Source organism: Ambystoma mexicanum, chromosome 5p (genome assembly GCF_040938575.1).
Source record: "Ambystoma mexicanum isolate Mex_15411 chromosome 5p, UKY_AmexF1_1, whole genome shotgun sequence".
NCBI classification, from domain to species: domain Eukaryota; kingdom Metazoa; phylum Chordata; class Amphibia; order Caudata; family Ambystomatidae; genus Ambystoma; species Ambystoma mexicanum.
The window spans coordinates 715,863,228-715,890,858 of NC_090930.1; the positions used below are offsets into that span (position 1 = coordinate 715,863,228).

Sequence of the window (27,631 nt, forward strand, 5' to 3'; positions counted from 1 at the left end):
CTCCTTCTATGGGCTGAAGGGCCCTGTAGCCTGATTTGAGGTTGGACGCTCTATTATTCACAGGGGTGTACCGGGCCTAGACGGTGACTGGCTGACCCGTCAGGGCATCGCCCGTTTGGAAGCCCGTTTCGGAAGCGGAGGCGGGAATCCCTGCCCAATTTTCTTTTGGGGTGGTAGGGCTGTTGGCGGGGTTGCACAAGCTCTGCCAACTTTGGCGGCTTAAGCTTGGGATGCGAGGGACATGGTACAAAAATGCAAAGGTTTTCCAGGAAAAGAGTCTACGGGCAACGATTCCTTGTTGCTCTTTTCAGGTGAACTCAAGCCTCAGGGCTTTGAGGTAGGGGCACTGCCTACAGACAGCAGGAAAGGGCTTGTGCGAAGCTGCTGCCGCATTTAGGTAAGAAGAGTAAAAACCTGTACCAGGAGTGGGGCTCGAACCCACACGGACACTTGTCCATTGGATCTTAAGTCCAACGCCTTAACCACTCGGCCATCCTGGTGAGCTGCTGCAAAGGGCTTCGAATTGAATCTTTGCTGTTTCAGCAGCAGGCGAACAAGTGGAAAACCAGCCCAGAGTGCCCCCTGCAGGAGGTTGGATGGAATTGGCTTGCGAGCGGCAAACGTCTCTCACTTAACAGCATTACAATAGCCTCCAGCTGACTGCAAGTACGGTTGCGGAAACCTCCCGGGTGCTGCAGTCGTTTCCCCGGTGGCCTAGTGGTGAGGATTTGGTGCTTTCACTGCCACGGGCCTGGCTTCGAGTCCCCGACCAGAGTGTGTGCTTTGAGTAAAGGTGGTCTAGGGCAGTCCAGAGGCAGGCTGAGCCTCGAAGGCTGGTGCAGGCCTTGGTGTGCGAGCCCGAAAAAAGGGCAGCTCCTATGTCATCCCTTCTTGCCCTCCGGCACTTGCTGTACAAGCAAAGCCCCCTTTGAACTCTGCATGGTAACCCTGCTGTGTCTCGCAGGCAATCATGGCCTGCCGCCTTTTAATAAACGTGCTCTCCCACGAAGCAGTTCTCCTAAGGAGGGTTAGTTGTGAGTGTGCATCTTCAGCGGCAGCCTCTAGGGGGAGCTTCAGCACTGACCCACAAAAGCTCATAGCGAGGAAGGCTGTCCTTTCAGGAGAGCAAGACAGGAATATCAGCGCTTGGAAGTGAAAGCGCAAACGTTCCCAAAGTGATGCTGTCTTCAATCTCTAAGCTCCCCTTTTCGCAGACCATCACAAGTGTTTTTGTTTTCTTTCTTTCTTTCTTTCTTTCTTTATTTCTTTATTTATTTATTTATTAGCAGAAACGGCCCCCGAAGACCTGCAGGCACTGGTGCCCATTGTAGCAGAGGCCCTCAGCCTTTGGACTCGGACGCCACCATCTGAGCGACACGCAACGGGGTGCACCCACCGTCCCTGGTGGTCTAGTGGTTAGGATTCGGGCGCTCTCACCGCCGCGGCCCGGGTTCGATTCCCGGTCAGGGAAGGAGCTCTTTTAACAACTGACATTTTTATTTACAGCAATGCAGTTAACTGGCGACCGGAAATCTTGCTCCCAGATGCAGATTTGCGTGCACAAAATGGAGGAAGTGCCCTCAGCGCGACGCAAAACGTGTTTATGGCAGAGTCCCATTCATTCTCCTGTCGCTGCGGAAAGACTGCCCTTGACGCAAAAAAGGCAGCTTCCTTTTTCACCGCTGGAGAGAACCTATCTGCTCGGCCCTCCCCCTCTCTTCCCAGTCCCCCAATGGACTGGCCTTTGAGGCACCTGCAGGCATTGTGCACTCGGACACCACTGCCCGGCCTTCCCGAGCTGTCCAGCGGTCTCCCTGGTGGTCTAGTGGTTAGGATTCGGCGCTCTCACCGCCGCGGCCCGGGTTCGATTCCCGGTCAGGGAAGAGAGGCTTTTACTGAATGACATTTTTACAGAAATTCAAACAACTGCGTCTCAAAAAATATTTCTTTCAAATGTAGCTTCACTCACAGGCAATAGCGGCGTGGCTCCCCTGGCGGTAACTCCAAGCATCTTTTCAGCATGGTCCCTTACCGGAAGCTGTCGCCGCTAGAAGTGGGCCTGTGCCCCAAAAAGGAAGCTTTCTTTCTTCCAAAGCTGTAGAGAAAATATTAGTCCTGTCGCCCTGCCAAAGCCGAGCTCGCCCACCATCCCTAGCCTCATCAGACCAAGACCTTGCCCGGGACCCTGGGGCAGAGGGCTGCAGAAATGGTTGCGTACCGGTTTGGAGGAGAAAAGCAGGGGAGGGAGGGGTCGTAGCTGCTTGATTTGCATACAGAGCTGTGGTCTGCTGGGAAAGTGCAGCCTTTGGAGCTTGGCAAAGGCTTCGCAAGGGGCCCGAGCATTGCCCTCGCCCCGTTTGTTGACAGGTTCTCCTTCTATGGGCTGAAGGGCCCTGTAGCCTGATTTGAGGTTGGACGCTCTATTATTCACAGGGGTGTACCGGGCCTAGACGGTGACTGGCTGACCCGTCAGGGCATCGCCCGTTTGGAAGCCCGTTTCGGAAGCGGAGGCGGGAATCCCTGCCCAATTTTCTTTTGGGGTGGTAGGGCTGTTGGCGGGGTTGCACAAGCTCTGCCAACTTTGGCGGCTTAAGCTTGGGATGCGAGGGACATGGTACAAAAATGCAAAGGTTTTCCAGGAAAAGAGTCTACGGGCAACGATTCCTTGTTGCTCTTTTCAGGTGAACTCAAGCCTCAGGGCTTTGAGGTAGGGGCACTGCCTACAGACAGCAGGAAAGGGCTTGTGCGAAGCTGCTGCCGCATTTAGGTAAGAAGAGTAAAAACCTGTACCAGGAGTGGGGCTCGAACCCACGCGGACACTTGTCCATTGGATCTTAAGTCCAACGCCTTAACCACTCGGCCATCCTGGTGAGCTGCTGCAAAGGGCTTCGAATTGAATCTTTGCTGTTTCAGCAGCAGGCGAACAAGTGGAAAACCAGCCCAGAGTGCCCCCTGCAGGAGGTTGGATGGAATTGGCTTGCGAGCGGCAAACGTCTCTCACTTAACAGCATTACAATAGCCTCCAGCTGACTGCAAGTACGGTTGCGGAAACCTCCCGGGTGCTGCAGTCGTTTCCCCGGTGGCCTAGTGGTGAGGATTTGGTGCTTTCACTGCCACGGGCCTGGCTTCGAGTCCCCGACCAGAGTGTGTGCTTTGAGTAAAGGTGGTCTAGGGCAGTCCAGAGGCAGGCTGAGCCTCGAAGGCTGGTGCAGGCCTTGGTGTGCGAGCCCGAAAAAAGGGCAGCTCCTATGTCATCCCTTCTTGCCCTCCGGCACTTGCTGTACAAGCAAAGCCCCCTTTGAACTCTGCATGGTAACCCTGCTGTGTCTCGCAGGCAATCATGGCCTGCCGCCTTTTAATAAACGTGCTCTCCCACGAAGCAGTTCTCCTAAGGAGGGTTAGTTGTGAGTGTGCATCTTCAGCGGCAGCCTCTAGGGGGAGCTTCAGCACTGACCCACAAAAGCTCATAGCGAGGAAGGCTGTCCTTTCAGGAGAGCAAGACAGGAATATCAGCGCTTGGAAGTGAAAGCGCAAACGTTCCCAAAGTGATGCTGTCTTCAATCTCTAAGCTCCCCTTTTCGCAGACCATCACAAGTGTTTTTGTTTTCTTTCTTTCTTTCTTTCTTTATTTCTTTATTTATTTATTTATTAGCAGAAACGGCCCCCGAAGACCTGCAGGCACTGGTGCCCATTGTAGCAGAGGCCCTCAGCCTTTGGACTCGGACGCCACCATCTGAGCGACACGCAACAGGGTGCACCCACCGTCCCTGGTGGTCTAGTAGTTAGGATTCGGCGCTCTCACCGCCGCGGCCCGGGTTCGATTCCCGGTCAGGGAAGGAGCTCTTTTAACAACTGACATTTTTATTTACAGCAATGCAGTTAACTGGCGACCGGAAATCTTGCTCCCAGATGCAGATTTGCGTGCACAAAATGGAGGAAGTGCCCTCAGCGCGACGCAAAACGTGTTTATGGCAGAGTCCCATTCATTCTCCTGTCGCTGCGGAAAGACTGCCCTTGACGCAAAAAAGGCAGCTTCCTTTTTCACCGCTGGAGAGAACCTATCTGCTCGGCCCTCCCCCTCTCTTCCCAGTCCCCCAATGGACTGGCCTTTGAGGCACCTGCAGGCATTGTGCACTCGGACACCACTGCCCGGCCTTCCCGAGCTGTCCAGCGGTCTCCCTGGTGGTCTAGTGGTTAGGATTCGGCGCTCTCACCGCCGCGGCCCGGGTTCGATTCCCGGTCAGGGAAGAGAGGCTTTTACTGAATGACATTTTTACAGAAATTCAAACAACTGCGTCTCAAAAAATATTTCTTTCAAATGTTGCTTCACTCACAGGCAATAGCGGCGTGGCTCCCCTGGCGGTAACTCCAAGCATCTTTTCAGCATGGTCCCTTACCGGAAGCTGTCGCCGCTAGAAGTGGGCCTGTGCCCCAAAAAGGAAGCTTTCTTTCTTCCAAAGCTGTAGAGAAAATATTAGTCCTGTCGCCCTGCCAAAGCCGAGCTCGCCCACCATCCCTAGCCTCATCAGACCAAGACCTTGCCCGGGACCCTGGGGCAGAGGGCTGCAGAAATGGTTGCGTACCGGTTTGGAGGAGAAAAGCAGGGGAGGGAGGGGTCGTAGCTGCTTGATTTGCATACAGAGCTGTGGTCTGCTGGGAAAGTGCAGCCTTTGGAGCTTGGCAAAGGCTTCGCAAGGGGCCCGAGCATTGCCCTCGCCCCGTTTGTTGACAGGTTCTCCTTCTATGGGCTGAAGGGCCCTGTAGCCTGATTTGAGGTTGGACGCTCTATTATTCACAGGGGTGTACCGGGCCTAGACGGTGACTGGCTGACCCGTCAGGGCATCGCCCGTTTGGAAGCCCGTTTCGGAAGCGGAGGCGGGAATCCCTGCCCAATTTTCTTTTGGGGTGGTAGGGCTGTTGGCGGGGTTGCACAAGCTCTGCCAACTTTGGCGGCTTAAGCTTGGGATGCGAGGGACATGGTACAAAAATGCAAAGGTTTTCCAGGAAAAGAGTCTACGGGCAACGATTCCTTGTTGCTCTTTTCAGGTGAACTCAAGCCTCAGGGCTTTGAGGTAGGGGCACTGCCTACAGACAGCAGGAAAGGGCTTGTGCGAAGCTGCTGCCGCATTTAGGTAAGAAGAGTAAAAACCTGTACCAGGAGTGGGGCTCGAACCCACGCGGACACTTGTCCATTGGATCTTAAGTCCAACGCCTTAACCACTCGGCCATCCTGGTGAGCTGCTGCAAAGGGCTTCGAATTGAATCTTTGCTGTTTCAGCAGCAGGCGAACAAGTGGAAAACCAGCCCAGAGTGCCCCCTGCAGGAGGTTGGATGGAATTGGCTTGCGAGCGGCAAACGTCTCTCACTTAACAGCATTACAATAGCCTCCAGCTGACTGCAAGTACGGTTGCGGAAACCTCCCGGGTGCTGCAGTCGTTTCCCCGGTGGCCTAGTGGTGAGGATTTGGTGCTTTCACTGCCACGGGCCTGGCTTCGAGTCCCCGACCAGAGTGTGTGCTTTGAGTAAAGGTGGTCTAGGGCAGTCCAGAGGCAGGCTGAGCCTCGAAGGCTGGTGCAGGCCTTGGTGTGCGAGCCCGAAAAAAGGGCAGCTCCTATGTCATCCCTTCTTGCCCTCCGGCACTTGCTGTACAAGCAAAGCCCCCTTTGAACTCTGCATGGTAACCCTGCTGTGTCTCGCAGGCAATCATGGCCTGCCGCCTTTTAATAAACGTGCTCTCCCACGAAGCAGTTCTCCTAAGGAGGGTTAGTTGTGAGTGTGCATCTTCAGCGGCAGCCTCTAGGGGGAGCTTCAGCACTGACCCACAAAAGCTCATAGCGAGGAAGGCTGTCCTTTCAGGAGAGCAAGACAGGAATATCAGCGCTTGGAAGTGAAAGCGCAAACGTTCCCAAAGTGATGCTGTCTTCAATCTCTAAGCTCCCCTTTTCGCAGACCATCACAAGTGTTTTTGTTTTCTTTCTTTCTTTCTTTCTTTATTTCTTTATTTATTAGCAGAAACGGCCCCCGAAGACCTGCAGGCACTGGTGCCCATTGTAGCAGAGGCCCTCAGCCTTTGGACTCGGACGCCACCATCTGAGCGACACGCAACGGGGTGCACCCACCGTCCCTGGTGGTCTAGTGGTTAGGATTCAGCGCTCTCACCGCCGCGGCCCGGGTTCGATTCCCGGTCAGGGAAGGAGCTCTTTTAACAACTGACATTTTTATTTACAGCAATGCAGTTAACTGGCGACCGGAAATCTTGCTCCCAGATGCAGATTTGCGTGCACAAAATGGAGGAAGTGCCCTCAGCGCGACGCAAAACGTGTTTATGGCAGAGTCCCATTCATTCTCCTGTCGCTGCGGAAAGACTGCCCTTGACGCAAAAAAGGCAGCTTCCTTTTTCACCGCTGGAGAGAACCTATCTGCTCGGCCCTCCCCCTCTCTTCCCAGTCCCCCAATGGACTGGCCTTTGAGGCACCTGCAGGCATTGTGCACTCGGACACCACTGCCCGGCCTTCCCGAGTTGTCCAGCGGTCTCCCTGGTGGTCTAGTGGTTAGGATTCGGCGCTCTCACCTCCGCGGCCCGGGTTCGATTCCCGGTCAGGGAAGAGAGGCTTTTACTGAATGACATTTTTACAGAAATTCAAACAACTGCGTCTCAAAAAATATTTCTTTCAAATGTAGCTTCACTCACAGGCAATAGCGGCGTGGCTCCCCTGGCGGTAACTCCAAGCATCTTTTCAGCATGGTCCCTTACCGGAAGCTGTCGCCGCTAGAAGTGGGCCTGTGCCCCAAAAAGGAAGCTTTCTTTCTTCCAAAGCTGTAGAGAAAATATTAGTCCTGTCGCCCTGCCAAAGCCGAGCTCGCCCACCATCCCTAGCCTCATCAGACCAAGACCTTGCCCGGGACCCTGGGGCAGAGGGCTGCAGAAATGGTTGCGTACCGGTTTGGAGGAGAAAAGCAGGGGAGGGAGGGGTCGTAGCTGCTTGATTTGCATACAGAGCTGTGGTCTGCTGGGAAAGTGCAGCCTTTGGAGCTTGGCAAAGGCTTCGCAAGGGGCCCGAGCATTGCCCTCGCCCCGTTTGTTGACAGGTTCTCCTTCTATGGGCTGAAGGGCCCTGTAGCCTGATTTGAGGTTGGACGCTCTATTATTCACAGGGGTGTACCGGGCCTAGACGGTGACTGGCTGACCCGTCAGGGCATCGCCCGTTTGGAAGCCCGTTTCGGAAGCGGAGGCGGGAATCCCTGCCCAATTTTCTTTTGGGGTGGTAGGGCTGTTGGCGGGGTTGCACAAGCTCTGCCAACTTTGGCGGCTTAAGCTTGGGATGCGAGGGACATGGTACAAAAATGCAAAGGTTTTCCAGGAAAAGAGTCTACGGGCAACGATTCCTTGTTGCTCTTTTCAGGTGAACTCAAGCCTCAGGGCTTTGAGGTAGGGGCACTGCCTACAGACAGCAGGAAAGGGCTTGTGCGAAGCTGCTGCCGCATTTAGGTAAGAAGAGTAAAAACCTGTACCAGGAGTGGGGCTCGAACCCACGCGGACACTTGTCCATTGGATCTTAAGTCCAACGCCTTAACCACTCGGCCATCCTGGTGAGCTGCTGCAAAGGGCTTCGAATTGAATCTTTGCTGTTTCAGCAGCAGGCGAACAAGTGGAAAACCAGCCCAGAGTGCCCCCTGCAGGAGGTTGGATGGAATTGGCTTGCGAGCGGCAAACGTCTCTCACTTAACAGCATTACAATAGCCTCCAGCTGACTGCAAGTACGGTTGCGGAAACCTCCCGGGTGCTGCAGTCGTTTCCCCGGTGGCCTAGTGGTGAGGATTTGGTGCTTTCACTGCCACGGGCCTGGCTTCGAGTCCCCGACCAGAGTGTGTGCTTTGAGTAAAGGTGGTCTAGGGCAGTCCAGAGGCAGGCTGAGCCTCGAAGGCTGGTGCAGGCCTTGGTGTGCGAGCCCGAAAAAAGGGCAGCTCCTATGTCATCCCTTCTTGCCCTCCGGCACTTGCTGTACAAGCAAAGCCCCCTTTGAACTCTGCATGGTAACCCTGCTGTGTCTCGCAGGCAATCATGGCCTGCCGCCTTTTAATAAACGTGCTCTCCCACGAAGCAGTTCTCCTAAGGAGGGTTAGTTGTGAGTGTGCATCTTCAGCGGCAGCCTCTAGGGGGAGCTTCAGCACTGACCCACAAAAGCTCATAGCGAGGAAGGCTGTCCTTTCAGGAGAGCAAGACAGGAATATCAGCGCTTGGAAGTGAAAGCACAAACGTTCCCAAAGTGATGCTGTCTTCAATCTCTAAGCTCCCCTTTTCGCAGACCATCACAAGTGTTTTTGTTTTCTTTCTTTCTTTCTTTCTTTCTTTATTTCTTTCTTTATTTATTTATTAGCAGAAACGGCCCCCGAAGACCTGCAGGCACTGGTGCCCATTGTAGCAGAGGCCCTCAGCCTTTGGACTCGGACGCCACCATCTGAGCGACACGCAACGGGGTGCACCCACCGTCCCTGGTGGTCTAGTGGTTAGGATTCGGCGCTCTCACCGCCGCGGCCCGGGTTCGATTCCCGGTCAGGGAAGGAGCTCTTTTAACAACTGACATTTTTATTTACAGCAATGCAGTTAACTGGCGACCGGAAATCTTGCTCCCAGATGCAGATTTGCGTGCACAAAATGGAGGAAGTGCCCTCAGCGCGACGCAAAACGTGTTTATGGCAGAGTCCCATTCATTCTCCTGTCGCTGCGGAAAGACTGCCCTTGACGCAAAAAAGGCAGCTTCCTTTTTCACCGCTGGAGAGAACCTATCTGCTCGGCCCTCCCCCTCTCTTCCCAGTCCCCCAATGGACTGGCCTTTGAGGCACCTGCAGGCATTGTGCACTCGGACACCACTGCCCGGCCTTCCCGAGCTGTCCAGCGGTCTCCCTGGTGGTCTAGTGGTTAGGATTCGGCGCTCTCACCGCCGCGGCCCGGGTTCGATTCCCGGTCAGGGAAGAGAGGCTTTTACTGAATGACATTTTTACAGAAATTCAAACAACTGCGTCTCAAAAAATATTTCTTTCAAATGTAGCTTCACTCACAGGCAATAGCGGCGTGGCTCCCCTGGCGGTAACTCCAAGCATCTTTTCAGCATGGTCCCTTACCGGAAGCTGTCGCCGCTAGAAGTGGGCCTGTGCCCCAAAAAGGAAGCTTTCTTTCTTCCAAAGCTGTAGAGAAAATATTAGTCCTGTCGCCCTGCCAAAGCCGAGCTCGCCCACCATCCCTAGCCTCATCAGACCAAGACCTTGCCCGGGACCCTGGGGCAGAGGGCTGCAGAAATGGTTGCGTACCGGTTTGGAGGAGAAAAGCAGGGGAGGGAGGGGTCGTAGCTGCTTGATTTGCATACAGAGCTGTGGTCTGCTGGGAAAGTGCAGCCTTTGGAGCTTTGTGATGCCGGAAATGCATCTGAGGGACAGGGCCTCTGAATCCTTGTCCTTTTTCTGTTTTTACCGTGTGTTCTGTCATGTTTTCTGCCCAGGAGTCCATGAGGGACTCCTGGCAGTGCAGCTCTCTTTTGGTTTGGTGAACAGACCCATGGGATACCCTTATGGCACCCATGGGTAGGGGTACAACCCTGTGCCCCTAGTGTATGTTTTTGGGCACCTGTGGGTGGCCCACAGAGCAGGGTATGGGCTGGTGGCAGCTCCATGCTGAATTTGACAGGTGCTCTGGGTGTCCTCCATTTTGGGATACCCAGGCCCTGCCATTGGAATCAGTTGATTCCTGATAGGAAACAAGATGGCCCCTGTGGCCTCTTGCTTTCTATTGCCTGTTATCTTGTTTTTCCCAAAGTCCTGGGAAGCCCTGACTCTGTCCCTTCCCCCTGACTGGCTGTTGGGTGGAAGTTCCATATATGGTGTTGTTGTGAAGGCCCAGCTAGACTGACTGGAGCCTTCCCAGTGACTGTATGTTGTGGGTACCTCCTGTGGGTGGGACCTGGGTGAATGGAGTGTGTGACCAATATACACTCCTTGTTGTGGTTGTCTGGTTTCTGGCATGAGAGACAAAGACTGAGACAGCCCTGCCCGAAACTGGCCTGAATGCAGTGTGTAGTGTTGAATGGCTGGGTACTTGTCCCAATCCACATTCCTTGTTGTGAGTGTCTGAAAGGGAGGAGTGTGGCCTGAATGCACTGTGTGCCTGATTGGCTGACTGACTGCATGAATGCCCTTCTGTGTGATTGGCTGCTGTGTGTGTGCCAGCAGTGTGGATGAGAGACAGAATAGTATATCTGGGGACCTCTCACCACTGGAAATTGTTCAGAAGCATTCAGAAGCTGAGTCTCCACTCAAGAGTAACTGGATTTGCTGATCCTCGACGTCCAGCTGGAAGAAGAAGACTTGCTGTGGCATTTGCTTCGACGGAACTGAAGGTTGTCGAAATCGTCGAGGACTGACCCGAGAGAGGACCTGGTAAGGCGCCCTCTTCCCGTGCTCCGAGGGACCATCGAGCACCGCTGAATCTTCGCCGAAGCGCCCTGGAAGTCAGACCCTCGAAAGGCTGCCGACCCGAGACGGGACCGCCGAGGAGATCGAAGTGAAGCACCCGGACCTCGACGCTGTCGAAATCCATTGCCGTCGACCAGGGTTCGCAGGTCTGTGTAACCGCTGGAGGCCCGTCGAAGTTGTGTGCCCAGCCGTGGGAACCACTTGACGCCGTGCCGCCGACGACCGGAGCCGTCCGCTCCTTGCCTAAGAACATTCAATCGAAGGACTCTCTCGACCGCATCGTCGACCGCTTATCCTGCCGGAGAAAGTCGAGGACGACCAACGCGCCGAGGAGAAACCTGCCGGTGGGTTTCCCGCCACCCGACGACCCCAAAGACTCGGACGACTCGACGCCCTTGCTGGGCTCCCGTCTCTACAATCTTTGCGGTCCAGAACTATTGTCATCGAGGTGCCCCGCACACCTCCGCCTTGCAGGACGCCGACGCCCCGACGCCGACGAGCACCGCTCGGACGGAGCTGCCGCCTCTTCGACAACGTTCGGCCTCGTTTGTCGACGGACGTTCGACGCCCCGTGCCTCCCGCCTGAAAAGGAAGGCATTCAAGAAGGGCCGTCGATTCCCCGTCGCCGAACAGCGAGTCCCTCGACGCTTGTCGACGCCTTTTCGAGGAACTCGACTCCACCAGGTACATTGGGGGGGTAAAAACATTATAGGAGAGAAATAGACTATTGAACAATATCTGGACTGGGCTGGTGTTATATCTCTTTATTTTGCAGGTTGCCCAGGTGGGGGGATCTCCACACAGAACTGTGTCCAGTAGCAAGGGCCAGTATTCTGCCTATTGTTTCAACCCTCTGTTATCTCTCCTCTCTCTATTGCTGGTTTCCTTCTTATTGATCTGTGTGCCATTTCTACAGTATTGTGAATGCACTTTAATGAGGTCTAATATTAGTGGTACCACTTTAGAATTGTAGATATTTACCATTGCTGATTTTCCTGAGCACAAAGTGCGTTATTGTGATAAGTGTACATAACCCTTGAATATTAATTATATAAAGACTGTGTTTTCAGTAATACAGTGTGTGGACATTCCTTTGTGGGGGCTTGGGGATACACTGTACTTAAGAACCAGCCTGCATCACCTCCTGAGAAGCTAGGCCTTGATTGCTCGCCCATCGCTACCGTATTAGAGAATCTTGGCTGGGGTCCTCTGTGCCTCCCCTCTACCATATAGAGAGCAGAAGTACAGACCCCCCCACCGGTCTTCTTTACAAAGCTGGTGGCAGCGGTGGGATGCTTATGGTTTTAAGACTCAGTGTATAACCGTGCCACTTACAAAATATCCGCACTTTTATTAGATTAAGGTTTGGGTGTGTACCAAATAACTGCATTACAAGCAATGGAGGCCATTGCAAATGGTAAATTGACTCGGATGAGCTTAGAGGCTCTCCAGAGTGCTTGTGAAGCCAGGGAGTTAGACTTTGTGGATAAGTCTAGGGCTGAGCTGATAGCTGCCCTGGTGGATTACCAGACTGATGGTGAAACTCTTGAGGAAGGGGGGGATGCAACCAGTGAGGACTCTGCCCCTGGGGTTGTCGCTGAATCTGTTTCTGGGAATGCCACCATTCCTGCTGCCTCTGTTCCAAACCCCAGCAATTCCATGGAACTTGAGTTATTGAGGATGAAGTTAGCCTTTGAATATCGCAAGTTGGAAATAGAAGCTGAGCTTAAGAAAGAGGAGCTGGCACAGCAAGTGGAACTCAAGAATAGGGATCTTGAACTCAGAAATAAGGACCTTGAACTCAAAAGCCAGGACACTGAATGTCAGAGAATCCAGCTAGAGAAAGCTAGAGTGGAGACTTCAGCTAGATCCAGTGAGAGTGTCAGGTCCCCAGCCACCAAGTTTATGAAAGATTTGGTTGGTGTGTTTGTGGAGGGTTCAGATATCCTCCAATGGATTGAAGCGTTTGAAATGGCTTGTGCAATTCATGATGTAGATAAAAGAGATTGGGCTAAGTGTTTGTTAAGCAGAGTGCCTCAAACTGGATATGACTGTATTCTGAAGCTGAGTGTGGAAGAAAGGGGTCAGTATGAGTGTATGAAGTCTGCTTTGATTGCCAAGTTTGGCAAGACACCTGCCCAATACCTTAAAAGGTTCAGGGAATTTAAGAAAAGAGAGAATGTGTCTTGGGTTGACTGGGTGAGTACTGCGCACATGAACATGATGGGGTGGATTGATGGATACAAGGTGAAAACTTTTGTTGAGTTGTCCCACCTCTTGTTTTTTGAGCATTTTTCTGAAGCCTGTTCACCAGAGCTGCGTCAGTATGTGGCTGACCAGAACATTTTGGACCCCTTTAAGCTGGCTAGGTTGGCTGACAAGTGGGTCTCCCACCGGGTGTCCCCTAAGGACTCCAGTGGGAAGGACAAGGACAAAGAAAAGGGGGCCTCTCAGAAAGCTGAGGAGTCCCAAAAGCAGTCACAGTCGGGTAAACCAAAACCTTCCTCTCCTAAGACCCAAAAATCTAGTGGGGATAAGTCCTCTGTGGGTGGGAATAAGAGTAGTGGTCCACCTGCTGCAAAGCAGGCTCCCAGTGGTTCCAGTACCGTACCCCGCACTCCTGGCACTTGTTGGGATTGTGGGGCTCTGGATCACAAAAGGGGTGACCCCAAGTGTAAAGGTAAGGCACTTGGAGTACAGGCTGTCAGCCTGACCTACCCTTACCCCGTGTCTGAGGTGGAGGCCACTGTCCTCCCCTCCTCTACAGGAATCACATTTGGTGCTCCAGTAGAGATTTCCTTAGTGTCCCTTGGGGCCTGGGACCAGTACGCAGAAGTACTGGCGACTATCCCGCAGAACACCCGTAGGTTTTTGAGAAGTGTCCTCTTGAATGGCCAGCCTTCTACTGGTTTGAGAGACACTGGGGCAAGCATGACAGTGGTGGACAGGACCCTGCTCAAGCCAGAGGACTATGTAGGTGCTCCTCTGAGAACCACCAGGTTAGCTGGTGGGCCTCCCAAATTATCGCCTGTAACCCTAGTCACACTCATGATTGGAGACAAGACAGCAAAGCTTCCTGTCCTGGTTCAGGACAATGTCCCTGCTAACATTCTGTTAGGAAACGATCTAGTAGAGTTGGGGTTGATCTCGGATGGTCTTCCCATGACTGCTGCTGCAGTCACTAGGTCACAGGTGACACCGGGTCTGGCTGTGAGTCAGGTATCCGAGCCAAAGGCGAGGCCTAAGGCAAGAAGAAGGAAGACCAAGAAGGCCACCTCTGTGGAGGGAACACCTTCTCTTCCTGCTGTTCCGACAGCACCCAATGGGATCCATGCTCCGGACGGGCTGGGTCCAGCGGAAAACCCAAACTCAACTCCTGTGGGAGAAGAGACAGAAGACTCTCCTGTGGGAGAGGTTCTCAACCCGGAGGATCATCCCGACCTTCAATGCTTGTTAGCTGAAGGGGGACCCTCCCGGGCAGACTTCTGTAAGGGACAGAGAGAGTGCCACTCTCTCGAGGGCCTGAGGAAACAGGCCCTGTCCCAGGCACAAGGTGAAGTGCCTAGGACATTCAAGATTTATTGGGAGGGTGAGCTCCTTGTTAGTGAGCCCACTAAGCCCGAACCTGGTGCCCGCAAGAGGTTGGTGGTACCCCAGGTTTACAGGCCCTTCCTACTGCAGTTGGCGCATGAGGTGCCCTTGGCTGGTCATCTTGGGACCAAGAAGACTAAGCAGAGGCTCTCTGCCCATTTCTACTGGCCACGGATGGGAGTAGAGGTGGAGTCCCACTGCAGGACCTGCCCAACTTGTCAGTTGTCTGGCAAGACTGGAGGCAGGGTCATTGCCCCACTGCAGCCATTACCAGTGGTTGGCACCCCATTTGAGAGGGTGGGCATCGACATCGTCGGTCCCCTTGACCCTCCCACTTCAGGTGGACATCGGTTCATCCTGGTCTTGGTAGATCATGCCACCAGGTACCCTGAGGCAATACCCCTTCGGACTGTTACTGCCAAGGTGGTTGCCAGGGCTCTCCTGGGCATTTTCACCCGTGTTGGATTCCCCAAGGAGGTTGTCTCTGACCGAGGATCCAACTTCATGTCTAGTTACATGAAAACCATGTGGAAAGAGTGCGGGGTAACCTACAAGTTCTCCACCTCTTACCACCCCCAGACCAATGGTCTGGTTGAGAGATTTAACAAAACTCTCAAGGGCATGCTAGGTGCTTTGGAAGAGCCCCTAAGGAGGAAATGGGATCTCCTCCTGCCATGCCTGCTGTTTGCTTACAGAGAGGTACCTCAAGAGGGTGTTGGTTTCAGCCCCTTTGAGTTACTCTTTGGACATCCCGTGAGGGGGCCCCTCGCCTTGATCCGAGAAGGCTTGGAAGCCACCCCTCCAGGTCCCGCCAAGCAAGTGGGGGACTATGTGTTAGGCCTCAGGCGGAGGATGACACAAATGATGGGTCAGGCAACAGCAAATCTCAAGGCCAGCCAGGAATTGAATAAGTACTGGCATGACCTGAAAGCTTCGCAAGTGGATTGGACTCCGGGACAGGAAATCCTTGTGATGGAGCCTACCAAGCCTAGAGCTTTGGCAGACAAGTGGACTGGACCCTTCAGGATCATCTCCAAGATGGGCGAAGTCAATTATCTGGTGGACATGGGAGCCTCTGGGGTAGCCCCCCAGGTATTCCATGTCAACAGGCTCAAGCCTTTCCACAGGCGAGCAGAGGTCTCATGTCTCTTGCTAGCTTCAGGGCAAGAAGAGGATGAGAGTGAGCCCCTTCCTGATTTGCTGCATAGCAACCCTCAGGATGGCTCAGTGGAGGGAGTACAACTCTCTCCCGATTTGACAACAGAGCAGCAGAGGGCCTGCCGGGCTTTGCTCCAGCAGTATGCCCCTCTGTTTTCACTGACACCGGGCCTTACACCGTGGTGTAAGCACGAAATTGACACTGGTGACAGTGTGCCTGTCAAAAGCAGGAGCTATCGTATGTCAGATACCGTCAAAAACCACATCCAGGCTGAGGTCGCCAAGATGTTGGATCTGGGTGTTATTGAACCCTCCACCAGTCCCTGGTCCAGTCCAGTGGTCCTTGTCCCCAAGGCAAGTTCCCCGGCGGGTACCAAGGATTGGAGGTTCTGTGTGGACTACCGAGGAGTCAATGCCGTCACCAAAACTGACGCGCACCCATTGCCCCGGGCTGATGAGCTCGTGGACACTATAGGTGCTGCCAAATTTGTGAGCACCTTTGACCTTACCTCAGGCTATTGGCAAATAGCTCTGACGGACCATGCCAAGGAAAAGACGGCATTCTCCACACCTGAGGGACTCTACCAGTTTAGGGTCATGGCCTTTGGGTTGAAGAATGCCCCTGCCACCTTCCAGAGATTGGTCAACCATGCGCTCAGTGGGCTGGAAGCCTTTTGTGTGGCTTACTTAGACGACATTGCCGTCTACAGTTCCACCTGGGAAGAGCATTTGACACATCTGGATAAGGTGTTGCAGGCCTTGAAAAGGGCTAACCTCACTATCAAGGCCACCAAGTGCCAGATAGCTCAGGGGAAAGTTACCCATCTTGGTCATGAGGTAGGAGGGGGTCAAATCCAACCTCTCTCCAGTAAAGTACAGGACGTACAGAACTGGGAGACTCCCACTACTCAAACCCAGGTGAGAGCCTTTTTGGGCCTCACTGGGTACTATCGCAATTTCATGGCAGACTATGGAACCATAGCTGCACCCCTGACAGCTCTAACTTCACCCAAACAGCCTAGGAAGGTTAATTGGACTGAAGACTGTCAGAGGGCCTTTGATGGCTTGAAAGAAAGTCTGTGTAGGGCACCTGTGTTGAGTGCGCCTGACTACAGCCGACCCTTTATCGTCCAGACGGATGCCTGCGACACCGGAATTGGAGCTGTCTTGTCCCAGTTAGATGACAAAGGGAGAGAACATCCTATCATATTCATCAGTAGACAACTCAAGGGTAGAGAACTTAGGTGGGCTACTGTTGAAAAGGAATGTTTTAGTATAGTTTGGAGCCTTAGGCGTTTTAGGCCCTACCTTACGGGGTCCACCTTCAAGGTCCAAACAGATCATAAGCCCCTGAAGTGGCTTATGCAGATGAAGGGTGAGAATCCGAAATTGCTCAGGTGGTCGATTAGCCTACAAGGGCTAGACTTCACCATAGAGCACAGACCAGGGAAGAGTCACGATAATGCAGATGGCCTTTCCAGAAGGTATGTTGACCGTCTGGATGAGGGTGTCTATCCCGTGGGAGATTAGGCACCCTCCACCTCAGTCTGGGGGGGGCGACTGTGATGCCGGAAATGCATCTGAGGGACAGGGCCTCTGAATCCTTGTCCTTTTTCTGTTTTTACCGTGTGTTCTGTCATGTTTTCTGCCCAGGAGTCCATGAGGGACTCCTGGCAGTGCAGCTCTCTTTTGGTTTGGTGAACAGACCCATGGGATACCCTTATGGCACCCATGGGTAGGGGTACAACCCTGTGCCCCTAGTGTATGTTTTTGGGCACCTGTGGGTGGCCCACAGAGCAGGGTATGGGCTGGTGGCAGCTCCATGCTGAATTTGACAGGTGCTCTGGGTGTCCTCCATTTTGGGATACCCAGGCCCTGCCATTGGAATCAGTTGATTCCTGATAGGAAACAAGATGGCCCCTGTGGCCTCTTGCTTTCTATTGCCTGTTATCTTGTTTTTCCCAAAGTCCTGGGAAGCCCTGACTCTGTCCCTTCCCCCTGACTGGCTGTTGGGTGGAAGTTCCATATATGGTGTTGTTGTGAAGGCCCAGCTAGACTGACTGGAGCCTTCCCAGTGACTGTATGTTGTGGGTACCTCCTGTGGGTGGGACCTGGGTGAATGGAGTGTGTGACCAATATACACTCCTTGTTGTGGTTGTCTGGTTTCTGGCATGAGAGACAAAGACTGAGACAGCCCTGCCCGAAACTGGCCTGAATGCAGTGTGTAGTGTTGAATGGCTGGGTACTTGTCCCAATCCACATTCCTTGTTGTGAGTGTCTGAAAGGGAGGAGTGTGGCCTGAATGCACTGTGTGCCTGATTGGCTGACTGACTGCATGAATGCCCTTCTGTGTGATTGGCTGCTGTGTGTGTGCCAGCAGTGTGGATGAGAGACAGAATAGTATATCTGGGGACCTCTCACCACTGGAAATTGTTCAGAAGCATTCAGAAGCTGAGTCTCCACTCAAGAGTAACTGGATTTGCTGATCCTCGACGTCCAGCTGGAAGAAGAAGACTTGCTGTGGCATTTGCTTCGACGGAACTGAAGGTTGTCGAAATCGTCGAGGACTGACCCGAGAGAGGACCTGGTAAGGCGCCCTCTTCCCGTGCTCCGAGGGACCATCGAGCACCGCTGAATCTTCGCCGAAGCGCCCTGGAAGTCAGACCCTCGAAAGGCTGCCGACCCGAGACGGGACCGCCGAGGAGATCGAAGTGAAGCACCCGGACCTCGACGCTGTCGAAATCCATTGCCGTCGACCAGGGTTCGCAGGTCTGTGTAACCGCTGGAGGCCCGTCGAAGTTGTGTGCCCAGCCGTGGGAACCACTTGACGCCGTGCCGCCGACGACCGGAGCCGTCCGCTCCTTGCCTAAGAACATTCAATCGAAGGACTCTCTCGACCGCATCGTCGACCGCTTATCCTGCCGGAGAAAGTCGAGGACGACCAACGCGCCGAGGAGAAACCTGCCGGTGGGTTTCCCGCCACCCGACGACCCCAAAGACTCGGACGACTCGACGCCCTTGCTGGGCTCCCGTCTCTACAATCTTTGCGGTCCAGAACTATTGTCATCGAGGTGCCCCGCACACCTCCGCCTTGCAGGACGCCGACGCCCCGACGCCGACGAGCACCGCTCGGACGGAGCTGCCGCCTCTTCGACAACGTTCGGCCTCGTTTGTCGACGGACGTTCGACGCCCCGTGCCTCCCGCCTGAAAAGGAAGGCATTCAAGAAGGGCCGTCGATTCCCCGTCGCCGAACAGCGAGTCCCTCGACGCTTGTCGACGCCTTTTCGAGGAACTCGACTCCACCAGGTACATTGGGGGGGTAAAAACATTATAGGAGAGAAATAGACTATTGAACAATATCTGGACTGGGCTGGTGTTATATCTCTTTATTTTGCAGGTTGCCCAGGTGGGGGGATCTCCACACAGAACTGTGTCCAGTAGCAAGGGCCAGTATTCTGCCTATTGTTTCAACCCTCTGTTATCTCTCCTCTCTCTATTGCTGGTTTCCTTCTTATTGATCTGTGTGCCATTTCTACAGTATTGTGAATGCACTTTAATGAGGTCTAATATTAGTGGTACCACTTTAGAATTGTAGATATTTACCATTGCTGATTTTCCTGAGCACAAAGTGCGTTATTGTGATAAGTGTACATAACCCTTGAATATTAATTATATAAAGACTGTGTTTTCAGTAATACAGTGTGTGGACATTCCTTTGTGGGGGCTTGGGGATACACTGTACTTAAGAACCAGCCTGCATCACCTCCTGAGAAGCTAGGCCTTGATTGCTCGCCCATCGCTACCGTATTAGAGAATCTTGGCTGGGGTCCTCTGTGCCTCCCCTCTACCATATAGAGAGCAGAAGTACAGACCCCCCCACCGGTCTTCTTTACAAGCTTGGCAAAGGCTTTGCAAGGGGCCCGAGCATTGCCCTCGCCCCGTTTGTTGACAGGTTCTCCTTCTATGGGCTGAAGGGCCCTGTAGCCTGATTTGAGGTTGGACGCTCTATTATTCACAGGGGTGTACCGGGCCTAGACGGTGACTGGCTGACCCGTCAGGGCATCGCCCGTTTGGAAGCCCGTTTCGGAAGCGGAGGCGGGAATCCCTGCCCAATTTTCTTTTGGGGTGGTAGGGCTGTTGGCGGGGTTGCACAAGCTCTGCCAACTTTGGCGGCTTAAGCTTGGGATGCGAGGGACATGGTACAAAAATGCAAAGGTTTTCCAGGAAAAGAGTCTACGGGCAACGATTCCTTGTTGCTCTTTTCAGGTGAACTCAAGCCTCAGGGCTTTGAGGTAGGGGCACTGCCTACAGACAGCAGGAAAGGGCTTGTGCGAAGCTGCTGCCGCATTTAGGTAAGAAGAGTAAAAACCTGTACCAGGAGTGGGGCTCGAACCCACGCGGACACTTGTCCATTGGATCTTAAGTCCAACGCCTTAACCACTCGGCCATCCTGGTGAGCTGCTGCAAAGGGCTTCGAATTGAATCTTTGCTGTTTCAGCAGCAGGCGAACAAGTGGAAAACCAGCCCAGAGTGCCCCCTGCAGGAGGTTGGATGGAATTGGCTTGCGAGCGGCAAACGTCTCTCACTTAACAGCATTACAATAGCCTCCAGCTGACTGCAAGTACGGTTGCGGAAACCTCCCGGGTGCTGCAGTCGTTTCCCCGGTGGCCTAGTGGTGAGGATTTGGTGCTTTCACTGCCACGGGCCTGGCTTCGAGTCCCCGACCAGAGTGTGTGCTTTGAGTAAAGGTGGTCTAGGGCAGTCCAGAGGCAGGCTGAGCCTCGAAGGCTGGTGCAGGCCTTGGTGTGCGAGCCCGAAAAAAGGGCAGCTCCTATGTCATCCCTTCTTGCCCTCCGGCACTTGCTGTACAAGCAAAGCCCCCTTTGAACTCTGCATGGTAACCCTGCTGTGTCTCGCAGGCAATCATGGCCTGCCGCCTTTTAATAAACGTGCTCTCCCACGAAGCAGTTCTCCTAAGGAGGGTTAGTTGTGAGTGTGCATCTTCAGCGGCAGCCTCTAGGGGGAGCTTCAGCACTGACCCACAAAAGCTCATAGCGAGGAAGGCTGTCCTTTCAGGAGAGCAAGACAGGAATATCAGCGCTTGGAAGTGAAAGCGCAAACGTTCCCAAAGTGATGCTGTCTTCAATCTCTAAGCTCCCCTTTTCGCAGACCATCACAAGTGTTTTTGTTTTCTTTCTTTCTTTCTTTCTTTATTTCTTTATTTATTTATTTATTAGCAGAAACGGCCCCCGAAGACCTGCAGGCACTGGTGCCCATTGTAGCAGAGGCCCTCAGCCTTTGGACTCGGACGCCACCATCTGAGCGACACGCAACGGGGTGCACCCACCGTCCCTGGTGGTCTAGTGCGGCCCGGGTTCGATTCCCGGTCAGGGAAGGAGCTCTTTTAACAACTGACATTTTTATTTACAGCAATGCAGTTAACTGGCGACCGGAAATCTTGCTCCCAGATGCAGATTTGCGTGCACAAAATGGAGGAAGTGCCCTCAGCGCGACGCAAAACGTGTTTATGGCAGAGTCCCATTCATTCTCCTGTCGCTGCGGAAAGACTGCCCTTGACGCAAAAAAGGCAGCTTCCTTTTTCACCGCTGGAGAGAACCTATCTGCTCGGCCCTCCCCCTCTCTTCCCAGTCCCCCAATGGACTGGCCTTTGAGGCACCTGCAGGCATTGTGCACTCGGACACCACTGCCCGGCCTTCCCGAGCTGTCCAGCGGTCTCCCTGGTGGTCTAGTGGTTAGGATTCGGCGCTCTCACTGCCGCGGCCCGGGTTCGATTCCCGGTCAGGGAAGAGAGGCTTTTACTGAATGACATTTTTACAGAAATTCAAACAACTGCGTCTCAAAAAATATTTCTTTCAAATGTAGCTTCACTCACAGGCAATAGCGGCGTGGCTCCCCTGGCGGTAACTCCAAGCATCTTTTCAGCATGGTCCCTTACCGGAAGCTGTCGCCGCTAGAAGTGGGCCTGTGCCCCAAAAAGGAAGCTTTCTTTCTTCCAAAGCTGTAGAGAAAATATTAGTCCTGTCGCCCTGCCAAAGCCGAGCTCGCCCACCATCCCTAGCCTCATCAGACCAAGACCTTGCCCGGGACCCTGGGGCAGAGGGCTGCAGAAATGGTTGCGTACCGGTTTGGAGGAGAAAAGCAGGGGAGGGAGGGGTCGTAGCTGCTTGATTTGCATACAGAGCTGTGGTCTGCTGGGAAAGTGCAGCCTTTGGAGCTTGGCAAAGGCTTCGCAAGGGGCCCGAGCATTGCCCTCGCCCCGTTTGTTGACAGGTTCTCCTTCTATGGGCTGAAGGGCCCTGTAGCCTGATTTGAGGTTGGACGCTCTATTATTCACAGGGGTGTACCGGGCCTAGACGGTGACTGGCTGACCCGTCAGGGCATCGCCCGTTTGGAAGCCCGTTTCGGAAGCGGAGGCGGGAATCCCTGCCCAATTTTCTTTTGGGGTGGTAGGGCTGTTGGCGGGGTTGCACAAGCTCTGCCAACTTTGGCGGCTTAAGCTTGGGATGCGAGGGACATGGTACAAAAATGCAAAGGTTTTCCAGGAAAAGAGTCTACGGGCAACGATTCCTTGTTGCTCTTTTCAGGTGAACTCAAGCCTCAGGGCTTTGAGGTAGGGGCACTGCCTACAGACAGCAGGAAAGGGCTTGTGCGAAGCTGCTGCCGCATTTAGGTAAGAAGAGTAAAAACCTGTACCAGGAGTGGGGCTCGAACCCACACGGACACTTGTCCATTGGATCTTAAGTCCAACGCCTTAACCACTCGGCCATCCTGGTGAGCTGCTGCAAAGGGCTTCGAATTGAATCTTTGCTGTTTCAGCAGCAGGCGAACAAGTGGAAAACCAGCCCAGAGTGCCCCCTGCAGGAGGTTGGATGGAATTGGCTTGCGAGCGGCAAACGTCTCTCACTTAACAGCATTACAATAGCCTCCAGCTGACTGCAAGTACGGTTGCGGAAACCTCCCGGGTGCTGCAGTCGTTTCCCCGGTGGCCTAGTGGTGAGGATTTGGTGCTTTCACTGCCACGGGCCTGGCTTCGAGTCCCCGACCAGAGTGTGTGCTTTGAGTAAAGGTGGTCTAGGGCAGTCCAGAGGCAGGCTGAGCCTCGAAGGCTGGTGCAGGCCTTGGTGTGCGAGCCCGAAAAAAGGGCAGCTCCTATGTCATCCCTTCTTGCCCTCCGGCACTTGCTGTACAAGCAAAGCCCCCTTTGAACTCTGCATGGTAACCCTGCTGTGTCTCGCAGGCAATCATGGCCTGCCGCCTTTTAATAAACGTGCTCTCCCACGAAGCAGTTCTCCTAAGGAGGGTTAGTTGTGAGTGTGCATCTTCAGCGGCAGCCTCTAGGGGGAGCTTCAGCACTGACCCACAAAAGCTCATAGCGAGGAAGGCTGTCCTTTCAGGAGAGCAAGACAGGAATATCAGCGCTTGGAAGTGAAAGCGCAAACGTTCCCAAAGTGATGCTGTCTTCAATCTCTAAGCTCCCCTTTTCGCAGACCATCACAAGTGTTTTTGTTTTCTTTCTTTCTTTCTTTCTTTCTTTATTTCTTTATTTATTTATTTATTAGCAGAAACGGCCCCCGAAGACCTGCAGGCACTGGTGCCCATTGTAGCAGAGGCCCTCAGCCTTTGGACTCGGACGCCACCATCTGAGCGACACGCAACGGGGTGCACCCACCGTCCCTGGTGGTCTAGTGGTTAGGATTCGGGCGCTCTCACCGCCGCGGCCCGGGTTCGATTCCCGGTCAGGGAAGGAGCTCTTTTAACAACTGACATTTTTATTTACAGCAATGCAGTTAACTGGCGACCGGAAATCTTGCTCCCAGATGCAGATTTGCGTGCACAAAATGGAGGAAGTGCCCTCAGCGCGACGCAAAACGTGTTTATGGCAGAGTCCCATTCATTCTCCTGTCGCTGCGGAAAGACTGCCCTTGACGCAAAAAAGGCAGCTTCCTTTTTCACCGCTGGAGAGAACCTATCTGCTCGGCCCTCCCCCTCTCTTCCCAGTCCCCCAATGGACTGGCCTTTGAGGCACCTGCAGGCATTGTGCACTCGGACACCACTGCCCGGCCTTCCCGAGCTGTCCAGCGGTCTCCCTGGTGGTCTAGTGGTTAGGATTCGGCGCTCTCACCGCCGCGGCCCGGGTTCGATTCCCGGTCAGGGAAGAGAGGCTTTTACTGAATGACATTTTTACAGAAATTCAAACAACTGCGTCTCAAAAAATATTTCTTTCAAATGTAGCTTCACTCACAGGCAATAGCGGCGTGGCTCCCCTGGCGGTAACTCCAAGCATCTTTTCAGCATGGTCCCTTACCGGAAGCTGTCGCCGCTAGAAGTGGGCCTGTGCCCCAAAAAGGAAGCTTTCTTTCTTCCAAAGCTGTAGAGAAAATATTAGTCCTGTCGCCCTGCCAAAGCCGAGCTCGCCCACCATCCCTAGCCTCATCAGACCAAGACCTTGCCCGGGACCCTGGGGCAGAGGGCTGCAGAAATGGTTGCGTACCGGTTTGGAGGAGAAAAGCAGGGGAGGGAGGGGTCGTAGCTGCTTGATTTGCATACAGAGCTGTGGTCTGCTGGGAAAGTGCAGCCTTTGGAGCTTGGCAAAGGCTTCGCAAGGGGCCCGAGCATTGCCCTCGCCCCGTTTGTTGACAGGTTCTCCTTCTATGGGCTGAAGGGCCCTGTAGCCTGATTTGAGGTTGGACGCTCTATTATTCACAGGGGTGTACCGGGCCTAGACGGTGACTGGCTGACCCGTCAGGGCATCGCCCGTTTGGAAGCCCGTTTCGGAAGCGGAGGCGGGAATCCCTGCCCAATTTTCTTTTGGGGTGGTAGGGCTGTTGGCGGGGTTGCACAAGCTCTGCCAACTTTGGCGGCTTAAGCTTGGGATGCGAGGGACATGGTACAAAAATGCAAAGGTTTTCCAGGAAAAGAGTCTACGGGCAACGATTCCTTGTTGCTCTTTTCAGGTGAACTCAAGCCTCAGGGCTTTGAGGTAGGGGCACTGCCTACAGACAGCAGGAAAGGGCTTGTGCGAAGCTGCTGCCGCATTTAGGTAAGAAGAGTAAAAACCTGTACCAGGAGTGGGGCTCGAACCCACGCGGACACTTGTCCATTGGATCTTAAGTCCAACGCCTTAACCACTCGGCCATCCTGGTGAGCTGCTGCAAAGGGCTTCGAATTGAATCTTTGCTGTTTCAGCAGCAGGCGAACAAGTGGAAAACCAGCCCAGAGTGCCCCCTGCAGGAGGTTGGATGGAATTGGCTTGCGAGCGGCAAACGTCTCTCACTTAACAGCATTACAATAGCCTCCAGCTGACTGCAAGTACGGTTGCGGAAACCTCCCGGGTGCTGCAGTCGTTTCCCCGGTGGCCTAGTGGTGAGGATTTGGTGCTTTCACTGCCACGGGCCTGGCTTCGAGTCCCCGACCAGAGTGTGTGCTTTGAGTAAAGGTGGTCTAGGGCAGTCCAGAGGCAGGCTGAGCCTCGAAGGCTGGTGCAGGCCTTGGTGTGCGAGCCCGAAAAAAGGGCAGCTCCTATGTCATCCCTTCTTGCCCTCCGGCACTTGCTGTACAAGCAAAGCCCCCTTTGAACTCTGCATGGTAACCCTGCTGTGTCTCGCAGGCAATCATGGCCTGCCGCCTTTTAATAAACGTGCTCTCCCACGAAGCAGTTCTCCTAAGGAGGGTTAGTTGTGAGTGTGCATCTTCAGCGGCAGCCTCTAGGGGGAGCTTCAGCACTGACCCACAAAAGCTCATAGCGAGGAAGGCTGTCCTTTCAGGAGAGCAAGACAGGAATATCAGCGCTTGGAAGTGAAAGCGCAAACGTTCCCAAAGTGATGCTGTCTTCAATCTCTAAGCTCCCCTTTTCGCAGACCATCACAAGTGTTTTTGTTTTCTTTCTTTCTTTCTTTCTTTATTTCTTTATTTATTTATTTATTAGCAGAAACGGCCCCCGAAGACCTGCAGGCACTGGTGCCCATTGTAGCAGAGGCCCTCAGCCTTTGGACTCGGACGCCACCATCTGAGCGACACGCAACAGGGTGCACCCACCGTCCCTGGTGGTCTAGTAGTTAGGATTCGGCGCTCTCACCGCCGCGGCCCGGGTTCGATTCCCGGTCAGGGAAGGAGCTCTTTTAACAACTGACATTTTTATTTACAGCAATGCAGTTAACTGGCGACCGGAAATCTTGCTCCCAGATGCAGATTTGCGTGCACAAAATGGAGGAAGTGCCCTCAGCGCGACGCAAAACGTGTTTATGGCAGAGTCCCATTCATTCTCCTGTCGCTGCGGAAAGACTGCCCTTGACGCAAAAAAGGCAGCTTCCTTTTTCACCGCTGGAGAGAACCTATCTGCTCGGCCCTCCCCCTCTCTTCCCAGTCCCCCAATGGACTGGCCTTTGAGGCACCTGCAGGCATTGTGCACTCGGACACCACTGCCCGGCCTTCCCGAGCTGTCCAGCGGTCTCCCTGGTGGTCTAGTGGTTAGGATTCGGCGCTCTCACCGCCGCGGCCCGGGTTCGATTCCCGGTCAGGGAAGAGAGGCTTTTACTGAATGACATTTTTACAGAAATTCAAACAACTGCGTCTCAAAAAATATTTCTTTCAAATGTTGCTTCACTCACAGGCAATAGCGGCGTGGCTCCCCTGGCGGTAACTCCAAGCATCTTTTCAGCATGGTCCCTTACCGGAAGCTGTCGCCGCTAGAAGTGGGCCTGTGCCCCAAAAAGGAAGCTTTCTTTCTTCCAAAGCTGTAGAGAAAATATTAGTCCTGTCGCCCTGCCAAAGCCGAGCTCGCCCACCATCCCTAGCCTCATCAGACCAAGACCTTGCCCGGGACCCTGGGGCAGAGGGCTGCAGAAATGGTTGCGTACCGGTTTGGAGGAGAAAAGCAGGGGAGGGAGGGGTCGTAGCTGCTTGATTTGCATACAGAGCTGTGGTCTGCTGGGAAAGTGCAGCCTTTGGAGCTTGGCAAAGGCTTCGCAAGGGGCCCGAGCATTGCCCTCGCCCCGTTTGTTGACAGGTTCTCCTTCTATGGGCTGAAGGGCCCTGTAGCCTGATTTGAGGTTGGACGCTCTATTATTCACAGGGGTGTACCGGGCCTAGACGGTGACTGGCTGACCCGTCAGGGCATCGCCCGTTTGGAAGCCCGTTTCGGAAGCGGAGGCGGGAATCCCTGCCCAATTTTCTTTTGGGGTGGTAGGGCTGTTGGCGGGGTTGCACAAGCTCTGCCAACTTTGGCGGCTTAAGCTTGGGATGCGAGGGACATGGTACAAAAATGCAAAGGTTTTCCAGGAAAAGAGTCTACGGGCAACGATTCCTTGTTGCTCTTTTCAGGTGAACTCAAGCCTCAGGGCTTTGAGGTAGGGGCACTGCCTACAGACAGCAGGAAAGGGCTTGTGCGAAGCTGCTGCCGCATTTAGGTAAGAAGAGTAAAAACCTGTACCAGGAGTGGGGCTCGAACCCACGCGGACACTTGTCCATTGGATCTTAAGTCCAACGCCTTAACCACTCGGCCATCCTGGTGAGCTGCTGCAAAGGGCTTCGAATTGAATCTTTGCTGTTTCAGCAGCAGGCGAACAAGTGGAAAACCAGCCCAGAGTGCCCCCTGCAGGAGGTTGGATGGAATTGGCTTGCGAGCGGCAAACGTCTCTCACTTAACAGCATTACAATAGCCTCCAGCTGACTGCAAGTACGGTTGCGGAAACCTCCCGGGTGCTGCAGTCGTTTCCCCGGTGGCCTAGTGGTGAGGATTTGGTGCTTTCACTGCCACGGGCCTGGCTTCGAGTCCCCGACCAGAGTGTGTGCTTTGAGTAAAGGTGGTCTAGGGCAGTCCAGAGGCAGGCTGAGCCTCGAAGGCTGGTGCAGGCCTTGGTGTGCGAGCCCGAAAAAAGGGCAGCTCCTATGTCATCCCTTCTTGCCCTCCGGCACTTGCTGTACAAGCAAAGCCCCCTTTGAACTCTGCATGGTAACCCTGCTGTGTCTCGCAGGCAATCATGGCCTGCCGCCTTTTAATAAACGTGCTCTCCCACGAAGCAGTTCTCCTAAGGAGGGTTAGTTGTGAGTGTGCATCTTCAGCGGCAGCCTCTAGGGGGAGCTTCAGCACTGACCCACAAAAGCTCATAGCGAGGAAGGCTGTCCTTTCAGGAGAGCAAGACAGGAATATCAGCGCTTGGAAGTGAAAGCGCAAACGTTCCCAAAGTGATGCTGTCTTCAATCTCTAAGCTCCCCTTTTCGCAGACCATCACAAGTGTTTTTGTTTTCTTTCTTTCTTTCTTTCTTTATTTCTTTATTTATTAGCAGAAACGGCCCCCGAAGACCTGCAGGCACTGGTGCCCATTGTAGCAGAGGCCCTCAGCCTTTGGACTCGGACGCCACCATCTGAGCGACACGCAACGGGGTGCACCCACC

General features: G+C 53.8%; 21 non-coding genes across 21 annotated transcripts; 13 read left to right on the forward strand and 8 right to left on the reverse strand.

The window, feature by feature from the left end:
* Nucleotides 1-417: 417 nt before the first annotated feature.
* TRNAL-UAA (transfer RNA leucine (anticodon UAA)) lies at nt 418-500 on the reverse strand. The gene has a single exon. It is a non-coding gene; the product is annotated as a tRNA-Leu (tRNA).
* Nucleotides 501-1,398: 898 nt separating this feature from the next.
* Nucleotides 1,399-1,471, forward strand: TRNAE-CUC (transfer RNA glutamic acid (anticodon CUC)). Its single transcript has one exon. It is a non-coding gene; the product is annotated as a tRNA-Glu (tRNA).
* A 340-nt stretch (nt 1,472-1,811) lies between these two features.
* Nucleotides 1,812-1,883, forward strand: TRNAE-CUC (transfer RNA glutamic acid (anticodon CUC)). The gene has a single exon. It is a non-coding gene; the product is annotated as a tRNA-Glu (tRNA).
* A 904-nt stretch (nt 1,884-2,787) lies between these two features.
* Nucleotides 2,788-2,870, reverse strand: TRNAL-UAA (transfer RNA leucine (anticodon UAA)). Its single transcript has one exon. It is a non-coding gene; the product is annotated as a tRNA-Leu (tRNA).
* Nucleotides 2,871-3,764: 894 nt separating this feature from the next.
* TRNAE-CUC (transfer RNA glutamic acid (anticodon CUC)) lies at nt 3,765-3,836 on the forward strand. The gene has a single exon. It is a non-coding gene; the product is annotated as a tRNA-Glu (tRNA).
* Nucleotides 3,837-4,176: 340 nt separating this feature from the next.
* On the forward strand, nt 4,177-4,248 carry TRNAE-CUC (transfer RNA glutamic acid (anticodon CUC)). The gene has a single exon. It is a non-coding gene; the product is annotated as a tRNA-Glu (tRNA).
* A 904-nt stretch (nt 4,249-5,152) lies between these two features.
* On the reverse strand, nt 5,153-5,235 carry TRNAL-UAA (transfer RNA leucine (anticodon UAA)). The gene has a single exon. It is a non-coding gene; the product is annotated as a tRNA-Leu (tRNA).
* Nucleotides 5,236-6,121: 886 nt separating this feature from the next.
* On the forward strand, nt 6,122-6,193 carry TRNAE-CUC (transfer RNA glutamic acid (anticodon CUC)). Its single transcript has one exon. It is a non-coding gene; the product is annotated as a tRNA-Glu (tRNA).
* Nucleotides 6,194-6,533: 340 nt separating this feature from the next.
* TRNAE-CUC (transfer RNA glutamic acid (anticodon CUC)) lies at nt 6,534-6,605 on the forward strand. Its single transcript has one exon. It is a non-coding gene; the product is annotated as a tRNA-Glu (tRNA).
* A 904-nt stretch (nt 6,606-7,509) lies between these two features.
* On the reverse strand, nt 7,510-7,592 carry TRNAL-UAA (transfer RNA leucine (anticodon UAA)). Its single transcript has one exon. It is a non-coding gene; the product is annotated as a tRNA-Leu (tRNA).
* An 898-nt stretch (nt 7,593-8,490) lies between these two features.
* Nucleotides 8,491-8,562, forward strand: TRNAE-CUC (transfer RNA glutamic acid (anticodon CUC)). The gene has a single exon. It is a non-coding gene; the product is annotated as a tRNA-Glu (tRNA).
* Nucleotides 8,563-8,902: 340 nt separating this feature from the next.
* On the forward strand, nt 8,903-8,974 carry TRNAE-CUC (transfer RNA glutamic acid (anticodon CUC)). The gene has a single exon. It is a non-coding gene; the product is annotated as a tRNA-Glu (tRNA).
* A 10,615-nt stretch (nt 8,975-19,589) lies between these two features.
* On the reverse strand, nt 19,590-19,672 carry TRNAL-UAA (transfer RNA leucine (anticodon UAA)). Its single transcript has one exon. It is a non-coding gene; the product is annotated as a tRNA-Leu (tRNA).
* Nucleotides 19,673-20,952: 1,280 nt separating this feature from the next.
* Nucleotides 20,953-21,024, forward strand: TRNAE-CUC (transfer RNA glutamic acid (anticodon CUC)). The gene has a single exon. It is a non-coding gene; the product is annotated as a tRNA-Glu (tRNA).
* Nucleotides 21,025-21,928: 904 nt separating this feature from the next.
* On the reverse strand, nt 21,929-22,011 carry TRNAL-UAA (transfer RNA leucine (anticodon UAA)). Its single transcript has one exon. It is a non-coding gene; the product is annotated as a tRNA-Leu (tRNA).
* An 898-nt stretch (nt 22,012-22,909) lies between these two features.
* TRNAE-CUC (transfer RNA glutamic acid (anticodon CUC)) lies at nt 22,910-22,982 on the forward strand. Its single transcript has one exon. It is a non-coding gene; the product is annotated as a tRNA-Glu (tRNA).
* Nucleotides 22,983-23,322: 340 nt separating this feature from the next.
* Nucleotides 23,323-23,394, forward strand: TRNAE-CUC (transfer RNA glutamic acid (anticodon CUC)). Its single transcript has one exon. It is a non-coding gene; the product is annotated as a tRNA-Glu (tRNA).
* Nucleotides 23,395-24,298: 904 nt separating this feature from the next.
* On the reverse strand, nt 24,299-24,381 carry TRNAL-UAA (transfer RNA leucine (anticodon UAA)). The gene has a single exon. It is a non-coding gene; the product is annotated as a tRNA-Leu (tRNA).
* Nucleotides 24,382-25,275: 894 nt separating this feature from the next.
* TRNAE-CUC (transfer RNA glutamic acid (anticodon CUC)) lies at nt 25,276-25,347 on the forward strand. The gene has a single exon. It is a non-coding gene; the product is annotated as a tRNA-Glu (tRNA).
* Nucleotides 25,348-25,687: 340 nt separating this feature from the next.
* Nucleotides 25,688-25,759, forward strand: TRNAE-CUC (transfer RNA glutamic acid (anticodon CUC)). The gene has a single exon. It is a non-coding gene; the product is annotated as a tRNA-Glu (tRNA).
* Nucleotides 25,760-26,663: 904 nt separating this feature from the next.
* TRNAL-UAA (transfer RNA leucine (anticodon UAA)) lies at nt 26,664-26,746 on the reverse strand. The gene has a single exon. It is a non-coding gene; the product is annotated as a tRNA-Leu (tRNA).
* Nucleotides 26,747-27,631: the final 885 nt, after the last annotated feature.